Consider the following 23572-nt stretch of genomic DNA (forward strand, 5'->3'; position numbering starts at 1 on the left):
GATTAAGTGGGGTTTATCCCAGGGATGCAAGGATTCTTCAATGTATGCAAATCAATCAATGTGATACACCATATTAACAAATAGAAGAATAAAAACCATATGTTCATCTCAATAGATGCAGGAAAAGCTTTTGACAAAATTCATCACCCATTTATGATAAAAACTCTCCAGAAGTGGGCATAGAGGGGACCTACCTCAACATAATAAAGGTCATATACAACAAACCCACAACAAATGTCATTCTCAGTGGTGAAAAACTGAAAGCATTTCCTCTAAGATCAGGAGCAAGACAAGGATGTCCACTCTTGCCGCTATTATTCAATATAGTTTTGGAAGTCCTAGCCGCGGCAATCAGAGAAGAAAAAGAAAAGGAATACAAATTGGAAAAGAAGAAGTAAAACTGTCACTGTTTGCAGATGACGTGATATTATACATAGAGAATCCTAAAGATGTTATCAGAAAACTACTAGAGCTAATCAGTGAATTTGGTAAAGTTGCAGGATACAAAATTAATGCACAGAAATCTCTTGCATTCCTATACACTAACAGTGAAAGATCAGAAAGAGAATTTAAGGAAACAATCCCATTCACCACTGCAACAAAAAGAATAAAATACCTAGAAATAAACCTACCTAAGAAGATAAAAGATCTGTACTCAGAAAACTATAAGACACTGATGAAAGAAATCAAAGATGACACAAACAGAGGGAGAGGTATACCATGTTCTTGGATTGGAAGAATCAATATTGTGAAAATGACTGTACTACCCAAAGCAATCTACAGATTCAGTGCAATCCCTATCAAATTACCAGTGGCATTTTTTATAGAACTGGAACAAAAAAATCTTAAAATTTGTATGGAGCCACAAAAGACCCGGAATAGCCAAAGCAGTCTTGAGGGAAAAAAACGGAGCTGGAGGAATCAGACTCCCTGACTTCAGACTATACTACAAAGCTACGGTAATCAAGACAATATGGTACTGGCACAAAAACAGAAATATAGATCAATGGAACAGGATAGAAAGCCCTGAGATAAACGCACGCACCTGTGGTCTACTAATCTATGACAAAGGAGGCAAGGCTATACAATGGAGAAAAGACAGTCTCTTCAGTAAGTGGTGCTGGGAAAACTGGACAGCTACATGTAAAAGGATGAAATGAGAACACTCCCTAACACCATACACAAAAATAAACTCAAAATGGATTAAAGACCTAAATGTAAGACCGGACACTATAAAACTCTTAGAGGAAACATAGGAAGAACACTCTTTGACATAAATCACAGTAAGATCTTTTTTGATCCACCTCCTTGAGTAATGGAACTTAAAACAAAATAAACAATTGGGACCTAATGAAACTTAAAAACTTTTGCAAAGCAAAGGAAACTACAAACAAGACAAAAAGGCAACCCTCAGAATGGGAGAAAATATTTGTAAATGAATTAATGGACAGAGTATTAATCTGCAAAATATATAAATAGCTCACGCAGCTGAACATTAAATAACAAACAACCCAATCCAAAAATGGGCAGGAGACCTAAATAGACATTTCTCCAAAGAAGGCATACAGGTGGCCAAGAAGCACATGAAAAGCTTCTCAGCATCACTAATTATTAGAGAAATGCGAATCAAAACTACAATGAGGTATCACCTCACACCAGTTAGAATGGGCATCATCAGAAAATCTACAAACAACAAATGCTGGAGAGGGTGTAGAGAATAGGGAACCCTCTTGCACTGTTTGTGGGAATGCAAATTGATACAGAGCCACTATGAAGAACAGTATGGAGGTTCCTTAAAAAAGTAAAAATAGAATTACCGTATGATCCAGCAATCCCACTACTCGGCATATATCCAGAGAAAACCATAATTCAAAAAGACACGTGCACCCCAATGTTCATTGCAGCACTGTCTACAATAGCCAGGTCATGGAAGCAACCTAAATGTCCGTTGATATTTGAATGGGTAAAGATGTGGTACATATATACAATGGAATATTACTCAGCCATAAAAAGGAATGAAATTGTAGAGATGTGGATGGATCTAGAGACTGTCGTACAGAGTGAAGTACGTCAGAAAGAGAGAAACAAATAATGTATATTAACGCATATATGTGGAACCTGGAAAAATGGTACAAATGAACCGGTTTGCAGGACAGAAATAGAGACACAGATGTAGAGAAGAAACGTGTGGACACCAAGGGGGGAAAGTGGCAGGGGGGTGGTGGTGGGATGAATTGGGAGATTGGGATTGACATGTACACACTGATATGTGTAAAATAGATAACTAATAAGAATTTTAAAAATTCAGAAAAATAAGTGTAAAAAAAAGAAACTGAGTAGATCAAAGATATAAGGAGTTTACAGTGAAAAAGAGGATGTGTGTGTTTTGTTTTGTTTACAGTTTCAGGATTTAAAGATAAAGAAGTTTTTTGAAGTGTGTAGTGTGATGTCGGCATGGTTTGTATGACCCGAGGAACTTGTTAAGATCGACATGCCTGGGCTGTACTTCTGACTTGCTGACCCTGAATTAAGAGTTTTCCGAGCTGTCACAAAGTTTATGACATTACTTTGAAGAAGCTGCCACAGGTGATTTTGATATACCACACTAAGCAAGAGTCACTAGTGGGCTAGAAACTGGAATGCGGCCTTTTTCTTTCTTCCACCCCTTTCTCCGAAAAAAAAAAAAAAATGGAGTTACAAGTTATTGAAGTTGAGAGGGTGATAGAGATCAATATAGGAGTGGATGAGAAGGAACATTGATTTGTAGTCATCACTGAAGATTATCTTTTGGTCTTTTTAAATACTACTGACTAATGGGAAAAAAAACATTATTTATTTTCAACAAATAATAATTGGGTGCCTCTTATGAATCGGGCTATATTTCAGGCATAATTAGTGAATATTAAGGATTAAGTGTGTCCTTTCCCATAGCTTGCATTTTTTTAGCTTGCATTTTTTAATAAACATGAATAAACTGTCATTCCTAGAGTATTTAATTGCGTCACCACAGTGTTTGAAATATCTAACCTATCCCACACATTGTATGATCCAGTATGGTTTCTTTAGCGTAGTGGTCTATGTAAATAAAAAATTAATTTTGTAATGAATGTTTTCATTTGCTGCTATTACCTCTAACTGCTTTTTTATTGTTGTAAGTATTGCCCTGAAAGTTTCCTTTACCACTAATATAAGGAGGGACAGAAAAAAGAGGTGAACCCATTTCCATTACATAATGGAAAGGAGGAGCATTCTTTCAGTTCTGGCAGTCTTGAGTTTCAGCACAATATGCTTCTTAAATACAGAACAATTGAAAGGAAAATAATTCCAGACTCTTACCTACTGGCTGTGAATAGGTTGAAAACCTTTCCTATATTAGATAACCCTGTGATAACTGATCGAGTAACCAGAAACTGAGAAAAGTGATGGAGATTCTTCTTTGTTTCATCTTCCCACTCTTCCTCTCCAAACCCAAATCTCTGTATAAGTTTTGATAATAGCAGATGCTCTGCGCTCATGTCTGTTTTGCAATCACTATTTTCACGGGTTCAGTTTTGCATACTGCTCATATCTAGTACTGTAGCCATCCATTTTAGGTTTTTTTAAACCAGTTTTTTAAGGAGAAAATGAGTGTATATTTACATGTAAATGTTTTGAGGTTTTAATTAATAGGGGCAACCTAAACCAGGAGGAGAAAAAAATCTCTTGTTCCCTTCAGCTCTAAAGCCTATGATTCTTAATATTTTATATATTATAGGTTGTATCAGTTAACAGTTATTTTATACCAGCAGGCCCAAAGAAAATAGTACTTTTTTCCTGATTTGTGTTATATTTATTATAATTTATGTTTTGGGCTTTTAGGTCAGTAGAGTACTTATAAAATGCTGAGAAACCTTTCAGGAGAGTGAAAATAGGTATGATTTGTGGGAACAATTCTTAAAAATTTATATGACAGTTCAGATGCTCATTGTTTCTAACTTATATATTCATTTTCATTATAACGTATTTTATATGTAACATTTTTATCATAACAATTACTCTTTTTATAACTATATAGGTATTTTAATTGAGGTTGAGTGTTTTTGAGATCAGTGGCCTAAACAGAACGTCGTATTTTTTTGAAAGAATGTTTCTTTTTCCTTTTGTTCAGAGAATTGTATAAGAAAATTCTGCTCCAAAAAGCAGTTTTTAGTTACATAATTGAGATTAAAAACAAAGATTAACTTTTCCTCTGCCCCTGAAGCACACCGTGCTCACTCTGAGCTCCAGGCTCCTACTAAGCTAGTGCCGCCGTCATCTCCACCAGTCCCCATTATGATTATCTACCGGGACCTCATGAGCCGTGATGAGATGTTCTCCGACATCTACAAGATCCAGGAGGTTGCTGACAGGCTGTCTGGAGGTGGAGGGAGATGATGGTCAGTAGGACAGAGGGTGACATTGATGACTCGCTTATTGGTGGAAATGCCTCTGCTGAAGGACCCAAGGGTGAAGGTACTGAACACAGTAATCACTGGTGTCGATATTGTCATGAACCATCACTTGCAGAAAACCAGCTTCAAAAAAGAAGCCTACAAGGAGTACATCAAAGATTACATGAAGTCAGCCAAAGGGAAACTTGGAGGACAGGGACCAGAAAGAGTAAAAAACCTTTTATGACAGGGGCTGCAGAACAAATCAAACACATCCTTGCTAATTTCAAAAACTGTCAGTTCTTTATTGGTGAAAACGTGAATCTAGATGGCATGGTAGCTCTGCTGGACTATTGTGAGGATGTGTGACCCCACATATGATTTTCTTTAAGGATGATCTAGAAATGAGAAAATATTAACAAATTTGGCAGTTACTTTGGATCTGTCACCTGTCATCATAACTGGCTGGCTGCTCCTTTTCATCCACACGACACCAGGACTTAGAGAAATGGGACTGATGTCATCTTGAGCTCTTCGTTTGTTTTGACGGTGATTTATTTGGAGCTGAGGCATTGCTTTCGAGAAAAAATACGTCATGTAGTTTGTCTAAAAATAAAATGCTTTAAACTAAAAAGAAAAAGATTAAATATCTGATTGTAATCAAGGGGTTTTACTATACTAGTAAGAAAACTTACTACTAATTCCTTGATGTTTTTGAAGTAAACTGATTCTGAAGTTGTCTCTGGGTGTAGACAGTATTCTCTTTTCCCTAAATGTGTTTCCTTCTCCAAAAAGGAGATGAGGTTGAGAGCAATGAGAAGAAAAGCACTTTCACTCGCTCAGTTGTTTTGTGTGTGTGTGCAGTTTTTTTTTTTTAACTATTGAGCACCTAGCATGCCTTTGCATCATATTGAAGGAAAAAGGCTATTCTAATACCTGTACTTGAGAAGCAGAAAATTGATCAGCAATTTGGTCGTCTGGTGAAAACCCTTGGAATATGTCTAGATGAATTTATACCAAGTCATCTTATCTGGAGTTGTTTACTATCCAGAGAAAGAGTCAAGCCCAGGATTTCATATTCAAATCAGGATCAGAAAACTAGGATACATGTTGAGTATGAAATAAGTCATTGTATTGTCTCTGCACTCACTACCCTCATCCTTATAGATTTCCTTATCCTTCCCATTCATTACTGTGGAGAAAAGGCTAGGCTTCATATGTTACAGTGGTCTAGAAAAAGATGAAAGGCTTATGAGAAACTGGAAGAGGTAAAGAGAATTAAAATTTTTCTTTTGCCTTCCAAATGACATTTTCAGATGGTTACTTTTAAACAGAATCCAAACAAGGTCTGCACACTGCTTTTAGTTGCTAAATTTCAGTCTCTTCCACCTGTTGGTAGAAAAAAATTTGTCCTGTCAAATTCCCCACATTCTGGATTTGGCTAATCACATCATTGTGGTATTACTAATACATTCTACTGTCCTGTAACTTCTGTAAAGTGCTAGTTGAGGTATGATTAAATTCACTTTTAATTCTTTGATCACGAAGTCTTTTCTTCCTTCTGCCTCACACCATGGGGCATACACCATCTGGTTGTATCACTTTCGGTGGTGTTGATGTTGATTGGTGGATTTAGTTGTTGTTAGTCTGATCTATCCATTATAAAGTTCCACATCAGATACTCCCCTGGTGGTCTTAGTGTCCATTAATGATTGTTGCCTAGATTCTTTATTTTCTTAGGGATAGAAAATTGTTGTTTTAATTATATCATTGTTTTTGCATTGATTAGCTGGAATTCTGTGAAGAAGGACTCTTCCTTGTCACGTATTGGGATACTGAAATAGAACTTGCACAGCAAAAGCAGGGTATGTGCTTGAGTTGTTTTAGTTGTCAGTTTTTAGACTGATGAGTTGGTGGTGCCCTCTCAAGGTGACCAGTGCTGTGAAGTTTATTTTTAATTTTTATAATCTCATGGATTAAGAACTATTTTTGAGGTGTTTTAATCCATTGCGGTTCCTGTCTCCTTTTGACGTGACACACGTGGCCTTCGGTTGTTTCCTTGTTTTCTTGCATGGCAAGATGTTCCGGGTTTTCTGCTTCAGCCCTCAAATTGGTCTTTCCTCCAAAGCATTCCTATTTTTATGAGAAGTGTTTATTTAGAGACTACAATGAAAGCATGGAGTGCTTTTTACTACTAGGTTGTCATTAATTGCTGCTAGGCCTTTTTGGAACAAGGAAATGCGTATTTAGTAAGAGAAATAAATCACAAATTCCTGCTTATATTTCAATTCAAATTTAAGATTACTATAGGGTTTTAAAGCTTGATTTGTGTTGTGTGAATTTTATTGAAAATACATCTGTATTATAAACATGAAAATAATTTTAATTTTTTGTATGCAGTTCCATCAGATAAGTGATTTTTATAAAAGTAAAACGACCAAACTTATTTATTATCAAGAAAAATTGTTCCTTGAGATAATGTGACACATTCATCCTCTGCCTTCTCATCCTCCCTAGCATATTGCTATATATCTTTCAGGTGTAGCCAGCTTGAGGAGTACAGACAGTACTATACCATGAAGAGAAAATGAAAAGATTTTTACTGCTTCTGTATTCGTATATATTTTTTTCCTTTCTGAAAATTTTGATTTGTAATGGATTTAACATAATTTCTTATTTGTTTTATATATATTTATAAAAATATTCAAATTAGTAATGCTAAAGAATTACTATAATAAGACTATAGAAAGCAGTTTAAACTTTCTTTGTGATTCTTTTTTGTCCCTAGGTTATATCCTCTAGGTAGGGATATATGCAGTCAAAATACTACTTTAAAGTATGTTAGTTTTCTTTATGATTATAAATAATTTCACTGGTTTACAAAAATAAAGATTTATTTTCCAAATATTTTGCATGTAGATAGTGTGGGTTGGCTGTGCCTCTGTTCTGTGTCTTCTCATTTGGGGATCCAGGCTTTCAGAGCAGGCCCCATGTAGAACATGCTCATTCATGTGGCAGAAGAAAACAGTAAGAGCACTGGCAGATACTTTTTTTTTTTTTTAAGATTTTTTTGATGTGGACCACTTTTAAAGTCTTTATTGAATTTGTTACGATATTGTTTCTGTTTTGGTGTTTTGGCCATGAGGCATGTGGGATCTTAGCTCCCCAGCCAGGGATCGAACCCGCACCTCCTGCATTGGAAGGCAGAGTCTTAACCACTGAACTGCCAGGGAAGTCCCTGGCAGATACTTTTAATACCTCTTAAAGCTGTGATTGGACAGCTCATCTACTCAGTTTCCGTTGGCCAAATTATGTCACATAGCCAGGGTCCAAGGGTTATGGTGAGGATGAATAACTATTGCAGGAAAAGAGAAGAGTGATTAAATTCTGAACAGTAATACATTTGACGACATAAAGTTACTTAAATTATTCCATGCATGTTGATGCCATCATAGTTAACATAATTAGTGTTGGTCTGAATTTTGTTTTAAAGGGATTTTATCTGATAGCCAAGCTAGAGAGATAACTGAAGGTCAGGGGTAAAGGCTTTTTTGTTAGCCTTCGTTTACAGCTGCCATCTACACTTTTGGAGGGGTAAAATGATGGCATCTTTGTTTACTAATCCTGGGCTTTCTCTGCTTAATGACTGTTATAGGTTGAATTGTGTCTTCTGAAATTCATTAGTTGAAGTGCAAATCCCTAGTACCTCAGACTATAACCTTATTTGGAAATAGGGTCTTTACAGAGATAATTATGTTAAAATGAGGTTATTAGAGTAGGCTCTAATCCAATATGACTGTTGTCCTTATAAAAATAGGAAATTTGGACACAGACACACAGGAAAAACAGTGTGAAGAGCCACAGGGAGATATAGCAAGGTGGCTAGAGTAATACATCCAAGGAGCCAAGGAAGCTAGGAGAGATCCTTCCTCAGCACCTTCAGAAGGAGCCCTGCCAACACCTTGATGTTTGGACTTCTGACTTCCAAAACTGTAAGGCAATAAATTTCTGCTGTACGCCACCTTATCTGTGGTACTTTGTTATGGCAGCACTAGGAAACTAGTACAGTGATGTAGTTTGACAATGCTGTCCAGTTTGGCTTGATTGTAAGGGTATTGGAAGAAATATAAGCTATACCTTTAGGTTACTATATCAGAAGGGACTTTATTGTCAGGCTAAAGAATTTTGGACTTTGCTAAAGGTGTGCCTTAAAATAGAAGTTTGGCAGTCAAGACTAGAAGAAACTAGCTTGAGAGTAGTTTATTCTTTTAACCTTTATAGTTTAATAATGGAGTAGTTGGATGCTGATGAGATGAAAGAGGAAGGATGCTCTGTTTAAAGTACCTTCAAATCTGTTGTCCTTTCAAGCTCTGAAAAGGTGCAACATAGTTGAGTTAGTTCTCTCTAAGCTGGAGTTCTTTGTTTAACTGCATACCACTAAATTTTATAGTTGATTTGTTAGGGGAGTTTTGAAACTTAAGTGTATGAGTTGAATTATGTCCCCTCAAAGATATGTTGAAGTTGTAACCCCTGGTACTTGTGAATGTGACCTTATCTGGAAATAAGATTTTTGCAGATGTAATTAAGATGAGGTCATTAGGGTGGGTCCCTTTTCCACTGTGACTGATGTTCTTATAAAAAGAGGGAAATTTGAACACGCACCTAGGAGAAGGGCATGTGGTATGTGAAGACACAGACACAGTGGGAAGATGGCCATGCGAAGATGGAGACAGGGATTGGGTTGCCACAGGTCAAGGAATGGCTGGGGCTACTACCCAAAACTGGAAGAGGCAAGGGAAGATATCAGAGTGCTTTCAGTTGGGTAAACAGGACTTCCCAAACTTCGCTCTGCCCTGTATTCACCTGGAAATCTTTTAAAAATATTGCTATCTGGCTCCCACCTCCAGAGATTGTGGTTTAATAAGTATGGGATGCTACATGGACAGCAGGCTTTTTAAAAGTTCCCCAGATGATTTAATGTGCAGCAAAGTTTGAAGAACCATGGGGCTAAACCTTCTAGCTTAGTCAGATATTCTCCCAGGTCCCTCTGCGCATGCAGTTTTGTGTTCATTTAGTTTTGATTAGCCTCTAAGTAATACACTTCCCCCTCCCCCCACCAAATTTGTTTGTGCCTTGGCCTGTCATGATTTTTTTTTAATGTTGTATTCTATTCTGTTCTTGCCAGCTGGTTAGGCATGTGAGTATATTCATCTTCATATATGATGAATTATTTATAAAGTTGTTTTAAGGTGTCTATTTGTATTAAAACATCAAATACATTTAAAATTTTTCTAAGTCATATATGTATATCTGCTTTTGAAGGTTGAATTATATTAGTGTTACGTAAGTTGCAAATAATTGAAAAAATAACTTAAATTTGTGTTGAAATAGACTTGTATTTCATGAATTATACAAGTAGTATAATTATTCAAATCATTATTGACCATTTCCTACAAGATTATATTAGGAATGATAAATTGAAGGACCTGAAAACATCCACCTCCTCGAATATTTGTTTTTGTCTTCAGGTCTCCCACTTTATATCATTTTTTTTCACGTTGTTAGATCACAAAGTGAGTAACATCCAACATCTATAGATATATTCTGGGTTAGTAATTTCTCCATGAGAAATTAAAAACTTTTTTGTCCATGTGGTAGTCTAAAAATAAAATAATATATATAACACATTTTAGATCATCTGGGTGGCCACTTTGTAACAAAGTAAGACCATTTGTGTTTATTTTAATCCTGTAGTAGACATTGTACATAAAGTACCTTGGTATTTTTTTTTTTTAATTTTCTTTTTTAATTTTGGCTGAGTTGGGTCTTTGTTGCTGCGCGCGGGCTTTCTCTAGTTGCGGCGAGCAGGGACTGCTCTTTCATTGCAGTGCGCAGGCTTCTCATTGCAGTGGCTTCTCTAGTTGCAGAGCATGGACTCTAGGTGCGCGGGCTTCAGTAGTTGTGGCTCACGGGCTCTAGAGCGCAGGCGCACAGTAGTTGTGGTGCACGGGCTTAGTTGCTCTGCGGCATGTGGGATCTTCCTGAACCCCAGGGCTTGAATGTGTGTCCCCTGTATTGGCAGGCGGATTCTTAACCACTGCGCCACCAGGGAAGCCCAGTACCTTGGTATTGATAGGTAGTTTTTTTTTTCATTTTATAGTTGGAAGTGCTTTCAGATGAGGACCATGCCTAGTGTTTTAATTTATATTTATATGTTAGTAACAGTAAAATATACAAACCAACTCTTGGGACTAGTGTGTTACTTTGTTTTCTTATAGAAGGTACTTGGTATTACTCAAATTTGAGAAACACTGAGTTAAGGTAATGTAATTTATGCATTTGTTATAAGTTCCTTGGAAAGCAGGACATCAAGCCATTATTATTCACTGACATTTTGTTACATCAGATTGTTAAGGTTGTCATCTGCCTAACTTTAAGGGATGAAATGTATTTGTTGGCTGTGTTGGTTGGGGACCTAGTGTAAAAAACCTAGAGTACAACTACCGGTTGAGGAGGGCAGGGGCTCAGCTGGTTTTAGATTGTAGGGGGTCAGAGGTGGGGCTCAGGGGGAAGCTGGAGGGAGTTGTCAAGGCAGAGAGTTTCATTGGTAGAGTAGTGCTAAGTACTGGAGTGCTAAGTATTAGAGTGCTCGGAAAGGACACTAGTCTGGGGAAAGGATGATGGGAGATCCTGGGGACAGCTGTGTTTACCCAGCAATTCTGCCTGGGCCTAGGTTTCTCTACCTGGCAAAAGGGTGGTAATAGCTTATATACAATATCAAAAAGAAGGGAAACCCGATTAGCTTAGGCTTGAATTTCTTCTGATATATCCACGGCAGTTATTGATCTGGTTAGGAGTAGCAAAATGAGTGTGGATTAGTTACTTGCCATTATTAAACACAGATGCGCCTCTGTTGCCTGGATCTCCACTCCCCACATCTCCTCTGCGTCTTTCTTTTGTGTCCTCACAGTGCAGAGAGGCAGGTATGGAATTTGTACCATGTATAGCCTGGAAATCTGACTATAAATAATTGCAGATTTGTTGCTCAGCTAGCTGTCTCCTTTTATTGCTCATGTAGCTAACAGATGGAGTATATGATTTAATTGATTCTGTAGTGCCAAGGCCCTGCATTATTTGTTTCCATGTATATGGTGAAGAAGGCTGCCATTGTTTGCAGTGTTGAATGTATTCTCTTTAGGAAACAAAGGCTGCAAGACAGAGACCAGCTTCATGTTTCAGTTGTTGGGGAAGGGATTGAAGCCCTTTGGAACCTACCACTTAACACAGAAGTGAGGCTGGGCAGACATGCAGGATAGCGGGAATCCACACCATTGGAGGAGAAACTGTCACAGGGGCAGTGCTCCTTTACCACAGCCTCCACACCGTTTCACTGCTTTTTGTGAAGGAATTTGATAAAAATATGGGATGCAGCCTGGAATTTGGCTGTGAAGACTATTCTGTACAACATCATTCTTTGTATTAATAGATTTCTGTATGGCAGCATTCAGGGCCTAGAACAGTGCCAGGCTTATATTAGCACTCAGTAAATGTTTGTTGAATGAAGGACAGAGAAACCGAATTTCAGTCAAATTATTGAACTTTACACACAAGCGGGTGTATCTGGAAAGAAGTTCACTTATAGGTGTAGTCTCAGAAAATGTATGATTTTCACTCCTCCATATTTTAGTTAATAGATTCCATATGTTTTATCAAAACTAGAACTTTTACATGAAGATGTTTATGGCTTTTAAGTACCTTTTTTGTTTATTAGGTATAAGTTTACAGGATACCTAATGTAATTCCAATATGAACATAACAGAAATCCATACCAGTCATGATTTAGGTCATATTATAGTATGAACAATATTGTGGCATAAGAGGTCTATTTCCCCAGGGAAACTCTTGAATTTTTCCAGAAAACATTAGCACCAATATTGCCAAGAGGGAATCAGTTTTTATACTAGCAGGTCTAAAACATTTTAGACATAGTACCTCATTACATTCTTAATTTATTAATGACTCTAGAAAAATTTTCTTTAAATGGGTTATAGCTATCAATATATGCTGCATCAGAAATTAACACTGTGAAATTTTATAGTACTAATGCATTTTAACATAACAGTAACAAACCTATCTATAACATGTTAACACACATAATATGTTTTACGGAAAATGATTTCCAAGACAAAAAATTTCCATGAGAAGAGTGGCGTTGTTTTAAATTTTTGGAAGTCCCTGTTTAATCTCTGGTTTAATAGAAGACATCTGGGTTCTCACATCTGCTTCTGCATTCACATGTTGAGATACATTGTTACAGTGGAAATTTAATGGCCTTTCGAGGATAGATAGATGTAATTTTTTTTTAATCAAAATAAAAATTCATTTTTCAAATAAATTTGGATGTTCTTCGCTACTACACCAAATCTCAACAAGTGGATAGTTTCTTAAGGGTTAGGTGCAGTGCAAGTTCTGAAAGTGTATCAATGAACATTTTGTATTCTGTTATATTAAAATCCATTAGTCTCTCTTGAACTTTGAATGGATTGTTTTCCTCATGCATAACCTTATGCTAGTCATTGGGAAAATATTTGTTCACTGAGTTATACAAATCTTCCAAATGTTCATTACACAATAGAAAAAACCAGAGTCATTAACATCCCCACTGATCTCATCACAGAAATTTTGGAGTAGTATCAGGAAGCTCTCAAGCTCATGGTGGCTGATAAATTTTCCAAATCCTAATTATCTCTTAAAAGCTTAAGTTTTATTCTTGCCAACAAATATTGTTAGTTGTTTTCTTAAAAGTGACAGATTCACTTTGTTTATTTGCAAGAAAATGTCTGCCAAATTCTCAATCTGAAAAACCATACTTTGTGAGTTGTTTGAAGTAAAAATGGTGTTCCATGAAAAAAGTAGCTAGTTCAGCTTGCAATTCAAACATTTGCACAGTGCTTTTCTTTGAGACAACCATCATTTTAGTATGCAACAGAAATACTGTATGTGTACTTTTTGTTACAGAGGATATTGAAAAGGTGTAATTTCAGGGTTAAGATTTTAATAAAGTGTTTTTCCTCCTTCATCAAGGAACCTCTCAGTGAAGAATTTTTGTGAGTTTTTTTTTTAAGTGCCTGGTGGTGAATAGTATAATGACTACTAATACTGTAAGGTATTAGTGCCTTGATTCCTACTAAGGTGTGAGCAGTTTTACCAACTATTGATTTGTAATATCAGTGTAAACATAAATTCAATGAAAAAAGCATATTTTATAACAGTATTTTATATTACTGTAAAAATAATTTTGATCTTTAGGACCCCTTAAAAAATCTTGGGACCCCAGGGGTCTACAGACCTCATTTCTGTACTAAATAAAATAATCAAACTTTGTCATGGGCATGACAAAGATAATGAATCTGGGTTTTAGTTTTGAGCACTTTGAATAGTGTTAGCCGTTGAAGTACATGTACTATGAAACAGAAAGAAGCATCTTTTAATGAGATACTATTAAAAGTCTGTCTTTGCAGTTATAAAGTCTATATAACCTGACTAGGTAGAGTACTTACAAAGGATGGACACGGGAGACCCTTCTCCCCATGTGGTTATGGAGTGATGTACTTGATTTGTTTCTCTGTTGTGTTTTTTGTCTGTTTTTTAAACAGAAAATCTTACAGGATAGTTCTACTATTTTCTCTTACCCTGTGAAATTGACCTATGAGGTTTTCATGGTGGAATCCCTTCTCACTCCACCTTTTTCAATAAAACTTTGGAAGCCTACCTCAATTCATATATATCAGCAATTTCTACTCCATTTTCTTTTGCCTTTTGTCTTCAAGATTTACTCATAGCTGGATTGTGTGTGTGTTGTGGGGGGTGTGTGTGTATCAGTCTGCTGAGTTTTAAACTTGGTTTTACGTCATCTTCTCTTGATTTGAACAAGCATGTATTGCCCATTGGGATGAATGTGATCTCTTTACATCTTTTTCCCATACTTGGACACCTGATCTATATTAATCATACATCTCTGCTACCAGAACAATCTTCTGCACATTTTTACTACTGCTCTCCCAAAGAATTTACCACGTATCGGTATAACCAGTCCGTGGACACTTGTTTTGATTCACTTAGGGCTTAGTAGTCTTAGTTTTTATCTACTTAGTCTTTTTTTCTTTTGAGGAACCAAAGAATATCTATTCCTTACTCAATAAATTGTTTCATAAATACTGTTATAGGTAGTATTTGTTTACATCTCTTTGAGTTTGTTACACCTGGTACCTTATTCTGTTTATTTTGCCAGCGATATCTCAGTTTTAAGCCAAGTATCCATTCATGCAGGTGACTGTTGTCTTAAAGTTTTAGCTGCATTCCAGTCTTACAGGTCCTTGTAACATTTCTGTTCCAAAGCCAGAATAGTAAGTTTTTAAACTGAGAAAATCCTGTTACCATTCTTACATTGGTTCCCATTCCCACAAACTCAGAGCTTTTCTTGCTACTGGGAGGGGACTAGGGTCTTGATTTTTATTTTCTTACCTGACTTTTCATTTCCAGACTTTTCCTTCCCAGACTGACTGGGAATGACTAATTACTGCTCAATAGTTGAAAAAGATAGACCAGAACTATGGCCTGTCTTCTGTTTCCTTAGTGTTTTAATTTCTTGTCCTTCTTTATTCCCCTGTCAGCATACCTTGACTATAATTTATTCAGTCATTTAACACATGTTAATTGAGTCCATCCTTGAATCATATAGTTTTATATTTTAAAGGGATTTTAGAAGACATCTGTGTGAACGACCACTTTTTTATGTGTTTGGGAAGTTGAAATCCACACTTGTGGACTGTGAAGCAGCTCATCAGAGGCTTTTTGGGTATAAAAAGAAAGAGAGCTGTAGCGAGTGTCAGTTGAACTTTAAAGTTGACTCATCACATAATGCATGCTAGTTTACTCTTCTCAGTCTAGAGAGCTTTGCTGAGACTCTTAAAATTGCTTAATTGGGATTCAAAGTTAGTGTTCCCTATCATCAAATCAACGACACATGTTCTGTAAAAACAGTTCATTGTTTTGTGAAAACCACAAGGTATTGTGGGCTAAACAAAAATGGGTGATGGGTTGGAATTTACACACAGGCCAGAGTTTGTAAACCCCTGATATAGATCACAGTTGAATCAAATGATTGACATTAGAAGTCTCAGTTGCTAATGAAAACTTGGTTTGATATACCATTTGCCTATGCTTTTATATAAGTCAGTATTTATAAAGGATAGCTGGTCCTAATAAGCATTATGCATAATAAGTTCTTAAATATTTCTTAATGAGGTGGACTCATTTATTTTCCCTTTTCCTAATTCCTGGAGATGTCCATCTGAGGTCTGACAGTTTTAAAAATCCTCTCATGCACTTGTAAGCCTATTTAAAAATGCTTTATTAAAAATCACTATGTGATCTGGTACTCTCTTAGCCGGCAAGATTTACATGTAATACTCTGTGTACTTGTACTGACTCAAATCATTGAAGTTTAAAAGTGAAAGAGACTACTGTCTGCTTCACTTTCCTCATTTTCTAGATGAGGAAACAGGCCCAGAAGATTTGTCTAAAAGCATACAGGATACCTGAGATCTTATTTGTCTCTCATGGTATCTTTAATTTACACGAGAGCTCTGGATTCCAATGGAAAAGGAAAGGAAAAGCAATTTAGAAGTTTATCCCTTCTCAGTTATGCTTTAAATTCTTAAGATTCACCAACTTTGTTGACCATTAATCTGATAACAAAACAAATAAAGCAACAACAACCAAAAGAAAAAATTCTAACAGCACAAAAATTGCCTACAACTACATACTTCAGAGATACTGCAGGTTCGGTCAGACCACTATAATAAAACGAGTCACGTGAATTTTTTGGTTTCCCGGTGCATATAAAATTTACCTTTATACAATACCTTAGTCCATTAAGTGTGTGATAATAGCATTATGTCTTAACAGATACATACCTTAATTTAAAAAATACTTTATTGCTAATAAATACCATCATTTTGACAATGCAGGGTTGCCACAGACCTTCAGTTTGTAAAAAAAAAAAAAACCCAAAACACTTCAGGACAATAAAACGAGGTATGCCTGTGTTAAAAAAAATAAGAAATCAACGTTTATGTAAAATATACATATTGCCAGGTACACTCTTAGTAAAATTATCTGAAAGACGCTCATGTGCCCAAATTGGAAGGTAAAAGTCAGTGCTAGTGCTTGCTAGTTTCCCTTCCCAAACTATCTTGTCTACCTATTTTTTTAAAATTGTATTTGTTTCTCTTGGGTGGGGGTGGGTACTATAGACTTTTTCACTAGACATTATATTCTCATTATTAAAGATACCCTTAAAAAACTTACATAAAAAATGAGATACAGAACTAATTATTTTAAAAGGATATTTTCTCCTTTTTAATAGTATGAGTAAAAATTATCTCATAAGATTGGGTCTTTAAAAATAATAGTTTAAATTCAGCATTTATCCTAATGTCAAGAGTGGTAGAATTTTTGTTTGTTTTAAGGAAATGCACTACTGTGCTTCTCTTTGGACTTAATGTTACAGGCATCCATGAAAAGACATCCTTAAAATGTCTGACAAATAAACCATGGTTGTAGTCCAGGGCTAATGCTCTATGAAATGTATGTCTGCTGTTGTCATTAATGCTTTAAGAAATCAGTCAAATGATTTGGTTTTATTGTACTGGGTTTTATATTTTGTTTTAAATTTGGTTAGTATTAAAATACGCTGAAATACATATTTCAGTTAGAGCTTAATGTTTTTTTCTTGAGATTATGTGTTTCTAAATCCTGATTTGTTGCATTTTATGATTTACAGAAGTAAGTTTTGTAAACATGATTTCATTTAGTCTAATACAATTTTGTGAAACCTTAATTTAACATTGCAAAAGTTCAGAATGTACCTTATACACATTTTAAACTATATTGTGAAAGACTTCAGAACTAAGTCTCAGAATACACCTTCCTTCATTGTACCATATTTTTTGTACACAAAAGTGTTATTACCTAACATTAGTAGGATTTTAATTACTGTTTTTAAGGTAGTGGGGAATTAAGCATAATGCAGTTTTTTTGTGCTGTTCATGAGAGTGTTGCATGGGGAGTGGGTGGAGGAGACAAGCGGGTACTGTGGGGAAGAGGATTATGAAGTGTTAATGCATCCTGTTAATGTCGTCATCTTTGACAATTACAGGACAGGATAGGTTCCTAAAGACAGAGGCAAATTTTCAGAAAGGCAGAGCCTAGCAATCGTGAACTTAACATTGGTAATTTTAAAGTTCTCCAGTGAATGATCAGAGTTTTACAGAATTTGTGATGATAGGTATGTATCAGTTTACTAGGGCTACCATAACACAGTACCCCAGACTGGGTGGCTTATAAAACAATAGAATTTTATTTCCTCGCAGTTCTGGAAGCTGGGCATCCAAGATCAAGGTGCCGGCAGGTTTGGTGTCTCCTGAAGCCTCTCCTTGACTTGCAGGCGGCCGCCTTCTCCTTGCCTCCTCACAGGGCCTTTCCTCGGTGCACATGCATTCCTCGTGTCTCTTCCTCCTCTTAAAAGGACAACAGTCACGTTGAGTTATATTCACATTATTAAAAGTTTACCCTAATGGCTTCATTTTAACATAATCACCTCTTAAAAGACCCCATCTCCAAATAAAGTCATATTCTAAGATACTGGAGGTTGGCCTTCAACGTATGAATTCTAGAGGGGTACAGTTCAGCCGTGAGATGGTAATAACCACCAGTAACTTAGCTAATGGATAAATTGATTTAATTTCTTTCCTCACTCTATTTCATTTCCCTTCCATACACTTTGTTTTGTTGTTGTTGTTAGTTGTCCTAGTTTGGTATTTTTGCAGTGTGTCATGGTTTTAACAAGACAATTTGACAATTTCCTATGATGACCCATGGAGATAGCACGGCAGTGGATGAACTGTTACTTTACTTCACAGGCAGATTGAGAGTTTATATACAACAAATTTTGATACATGATTCTTTGTGAGTTTAGAAGCTGTTATTTAGCAGGGTATTATAAGCAGTTTGTTTGTGACTGTAGTGGTGGCTGACCATTTAGGACTGCCAGTCATATCAAGGTCCATGTAAGCTGTGTAGTGATAACCTGTGCCGTACATATATCCTTGGCAACATATGTCATGGCTTGGAATTAGCAACTTCCTAGGACCTCCTAGTGCTAAGAATTTTGATTCTTTTTATAGTTATTACATTCTTTTACATTATACATTCCATACTTTTTTTTTTCTTCTCTGAGGAGAGTCAGTATAGTATTTGAGTAACATTTCTGAATGCCCAGATCTGTATATAGACGTGTAATTCTCATGTGTCGGTGCTATTGCGTTAAAATGAGGAATATAACACTGGAGAGGAAATTATATAATGTGTGTGTGACCTAGCCCCATACATAGCATGTAGCAGCTACTCAATAAATGCAAATAGTCTCCTGTTTCATTTTCCTTATCAAATTAATGAGAAGCAGTGTACACACAGATGGGAGCAAAGGCAACTTGGTGTGCTGCAGACATTTTGAATTAAAAGGAAAATTAGTTCTTCCAACACTGTGCCTATTACAGAAACCTGTAAGCCACCCACATTTTACATCCTTCACCTGTCTGCACCCCCAGCCTCAGGGTGTATGCTTTCATAATTTTCTGTATTTTTTCTTATCTAAGTTGGAGTTAATTGTTCTCTATCTTCCCAGCAAGATCTGGTCCTGGCATTGGGTAGCCATGTCTGTAGCATCTGTCATAGTGCCTTACACATTGGAAGTGCTCATCCAGTTTTAAACGAGTGAATAAAATAAATCTGTCAGAAAAGTAGTACTTTAGTGCATTTTCCCCCCATAGGCTTTGTTAATTCATCACCATTGTAGTGTTTACTTTTCACTTGTCATTGCCCCATCCTCACAAATGTGTCTAGTCAGCATTTGTTTGGGTTGGTTTGTCACCCCAAAGTAATACAAGTAACTGGAAGTTTGACCTTCCTGTGTGAAGGGAACGGAACCGGAGGTACCGCTTTCCATGAGCAGTGAATTGTAATATTATACTCTGGAGCATTTCTGCTGGGATGTCCTGTTTTACCTCTAGTATAACACATATAAAGTGTGACTCCCCAGAGGCCTGTGCTCTCTAGGCAGTCCGTTTCTATAGTACGTCTTTTCACTTTCTAGTCTGGAAGCAACTGGGAATTTTTGGATTCCCACCCCCCCTCTCCACTCCTTATCTCTCCAAATATAGTCTGTCACTGACTTTAGTCACTTTCTTGTTTTAAAACATTTCTTGGGTTGTCTGCTCTCTTTAGGTTGCAACTGACAAATCTTCACTGGATTATACAGTAAAATTCATTTTTGACTTCTTCAAAATACTGTGGTAAATTAACTTCAGATAGTATTTGATCCAGTTGCACAATAGATATTCAATGTCATCAAGGACACAGTTTCTCTTGTCTCTGCTCTGCCCTCCTTCTCTTTCTCTCTGATAGCTCTGTTCTAACCTCAGTGATGCACATTCATCCCAGGCTTCACAGAGTGCCCTTGTTGCCTGCCCACTCCTGTGAAAGGAGGAGGTTGACTTTCATAGAAACCAGCACACGTCTTCTAATGTTTCACTTACTGGGAGTGATTGAGTTGGGACACGTGGGGTATGGTGTGAGTCTGTGGAGGAGGAATGTCAGCCCTAAACCAAAGATATGATTTGCTGGTTGGCTTAAGCAAATAAATGCCTTCCTTTGGACCAGGAGGTCCATCCCATTTAAACCACAGGGCTGAGAATGGAATAGGTCTCCAAATGGAAGGCAGTAGTAGTAAAGTAGTACTGTCTTTCGCAGATAGTGTCAGTGAATGCTACAAGAGGCAAGCCACAGTTTTCTTCATCTTGCGAATTATGGTCACCCCATGTCTCAGCTGCTGAGTTCCAGAGAAGCCTGAGTCATTCTTTCTGCTAGATGGACTCCCAACATATCAATCACCTTGGGCCCCTGTGGGTCATTAATGTTTATTTGGAAGGGTATCCCAACATGTCCAGGGTTACATTGTTTGATAATTATTTGTCAATATTAAAACAACTGTTATTTTAACATCAGAGTTCTTTTAGCAGCTTTTAATATTGTTGCTCTTTTTTTCAACTATTAAGACAGCTATGGCCAGTAGTTGTAGATACTGTATTTAAAGATACAGTTTCTCTTTTGTCACCAATTTTGATAATATTGAGTATTATTTTTAACTGTTTGCTAATGTTATGGCCAACATGTTTTTGTTGTTGCTGTTGTTGTTTATTATTGGTTAAGTTGAACATTTTCCTAATGTTTCAGCTTGAGGGGTCCTGAATTGGTTGTCTTTTGAGTGGATCTAATTTGTTGGTATTCATTAAGAATCACAATAGCTATTTAGCTATTCCCTTTGTCCGGTAATTTACTTGTAGGGACTTTTCCTGATCTAGAGGACTATTCATAAATGTACACCTACCAAAAAGAAATGGAAGAAAAAACAACTTTAAGCATAAATAGTCTTATAGGAGACTTAGAATAGTGAAAATTTAGAATTATCTAAATGTTGAACAAAGCAAAAGTGAAACTAATGTGTCTGTTATGGGATACTATGCCACCACTGTACATTTTGGACTAAATTATTTTTGTAAGATAAAGAAATTTTGATCGTGCATTTGATTTTGGATAATGCAAAGGTTTTCAGACCTCTAAATAGTGTGTTGTAAGCAGGAGATTTAAGAATATCTTTATTGGTTTTTTTTCTCTCTGTCCATAAGTTTTACTGTTTTTTCAATCTTGTAAATTTAAAATAATGTGATTTAGGATAATAGTTGGGCTCTGGTATGCTCCAGAAATGGTATCAGAAAAGAATATAGTGTCTGTCCTATTTGAGGCCAAAGGTAGAAATGTGCTAGATGTGTAGAAGAACAAACGAGGAGATGGTTAATACTTGGAGCAGTTATTATCCAGTTTGTGAATGCTGAACTCAGTTTTGTGGTGCTGAAAATGCCGTACATGTTCAGTTGAAGGAATCGTAGCTGAATTGCATCAGCAGTCCTGTTTTTGTAATATTTGCTAGATTGTTGTCTATAAAGTCTTGAAGTAAAATATTTCATACTAAACATTTAAAATATTAAGTGTGCTTTTAAATATAAACACTTGGCTAAATATTGGTTAAGATTGTAATTTTTGGTTTTACTTCTGGCTACTTTAATATAGCTGTGGGTCTTGAATTAAGTAATTGATTGCCTGTAACTGATGGAAGTTTTGAATAAAAGCTTTTATGATTTTACAAGCTGTTTCTGAGACTTAGGAAAGTACAAAGGTATTTAATTTTTTTTTTTTTTAGAACTCAGTCATTTACTATTTAAGGATGAATAGGTATGATCCAGCAGAATATACAAATAAAATGCTTTGTGATTTTAGGACGTTTTGGTTTATTTTGGATATCTTGTTTAAGAGTCCATCAGCTCCTTGAGGGCAGGACTTATTTTACACATAGTAACCTCTACCAGGCGTGACATTGAGGGCTGGACCTCTTTGGTATAGGGTAAAGATTGGATGAGTGTCTCACTGTTGTTTTGTGACCTTGTTTAAGGGTAGTTGTTCTGAAAGATACCACGATGGAGGAAGTACAGTGGTAAGGTTTTTATGTGCACCCTGAAAATCGGTGATAGCTGGTATGAGTATCTGGTCTTCACCTGGGGCAGATGAAGACTACATCATATTATAGATGTATAAACAAATCAAAATGGACCAGTTCTGCAAAGCTATGGTGAGTCCATTAATGAAAGTGGTGGCATTTTCTTTAATTTTGCTCTCTGGCATACAGGTTTTTTAAGGTGTTTTGAAAGTGAATACTGGAGTTTTCAAGCAGGGAATGTCTTAATGTTTGTTTGTTTGTTCAGTGGAGTATAATTGCTTTACAGGGTTGTGTTAGTTTCTGAAATGTTGTCTAATTTCCTGTTCTTTTCAGGTGACCTTTTGATGTTAGAATTTAAACAGACCAGTTTCATAGGAAAGCATATTCTAGAATTAAATGTCTTTGAAAGTGGATAAACTCAGGTCTTTACAGAGTCTATGTAATTTTATTGCTACTGTGACTGAAACTTTTAATGCAGGATTGCATTGACTTTGCTGGGGTTTTTTTTTTTTTCTCTTTTCAAGGACACATTTGTATGTTTCTCTTCACTGAAAAACTGTCAATTCTGCAAGGCTTGGGACAACTTAATTTCGTCTATCTATTCCTAGCTCTTAGCACAGTGCTTTTGTCCATCCTAGGGATATACTTGGTATAAGGGAAAACAATAATGTTCTTTCTCTCCAGGAATATAAGAGCTAGCTGAAGTAGGACTAGAGCTAGAATAACCCTTTTGAAATTTGAACAATTTACCCTTTTCCCTTTAAAAAAAAATTTGGTTCTGTAACTTTTGGTTACAGAAACTAATCTGGTACCATGATCAATGTAATAAACCCATTCATAGCAATTTGAACAGATAAGAACTTTCCTGTTCTTCTTGTTTAGTGTTTCTTGTCGACTTTAAAAAATATACCACCAATAATATGTATTTATTATGGGAATTTTTATAGATAATAATCTATATCATTTTGACTTGTGTTTTTCTTTGCCCTGGAATATATTAGGTGATGCAGAAGCACCCATGATCACTGCTTTAAGTTGGGACATTTTGGTGACCTTTGCTTACTGGAACCAGGCCTTGTTGAAAATTTTTACATAGGTACTTCAGTGCCATTATTCATTATTTGAATATTGGACTGAATGATATATTAGAGAAAAAGAATACTTACTCTGTTTTCTTTACCAGTCTTTTACTAGAATTCCACTTAACCAATCTCATTTTGGGAAATCCTCTTCATCAAGCAGTGACTCATTGTTCCCCTGACAAACAGATACCTATGATTGGTCAAGTTGTGATTTAATTTCTTATAATGATAAAATGGGTGGTGTGGTTTTATTTTTTAAATCATTCAGTCAACAGGCTTTCAAAATTGACTATTGAGTACCTACTACGTGTGCCGAGCACATTATTACACATTACTGTGGGTCAGGATAGAATTGAGCAAGATGTCCTCCAGAGCACAGATCATCTGCTGTGCCACAGGGACATCTA

At 36.3% G+C, this 23572-nt stretch overlaps 1 protein-coding gene and 1 pseudogene across 4 annotated transcripts in view; both read left to right on the forward strand.

Moving 5' to 3' along the window:
- Positions 1-23572, forward strand: part of TBL1XR1 (TBL1X/Y related 1) — a 188412-nt gene that overhangs the window by 119956 nt on the left and 44884 nt on the right. The gene's annotated exons all lie outside the window — the stretch shown is intronic.
- On the forward strand, positions 4031-5193 carry LOC132424921 (translationally-controlled tumor protein pseudogene; annotated as a pseudogene).

The sequence above is a fragment of the Delphinus delphis genome, chromosome 4 (assembly GCF_949987515.2).
Source record: "Delphinus delphis chromosome 4, mDelDel1.2, whole genome shotgun sequence".
Taxonomy (NCBI): Eukaryota; Metazoa; Chordata; class Mammalia; order Artiodactyla; family Delphinidae; genus Delphinus; species Delphinus delphis.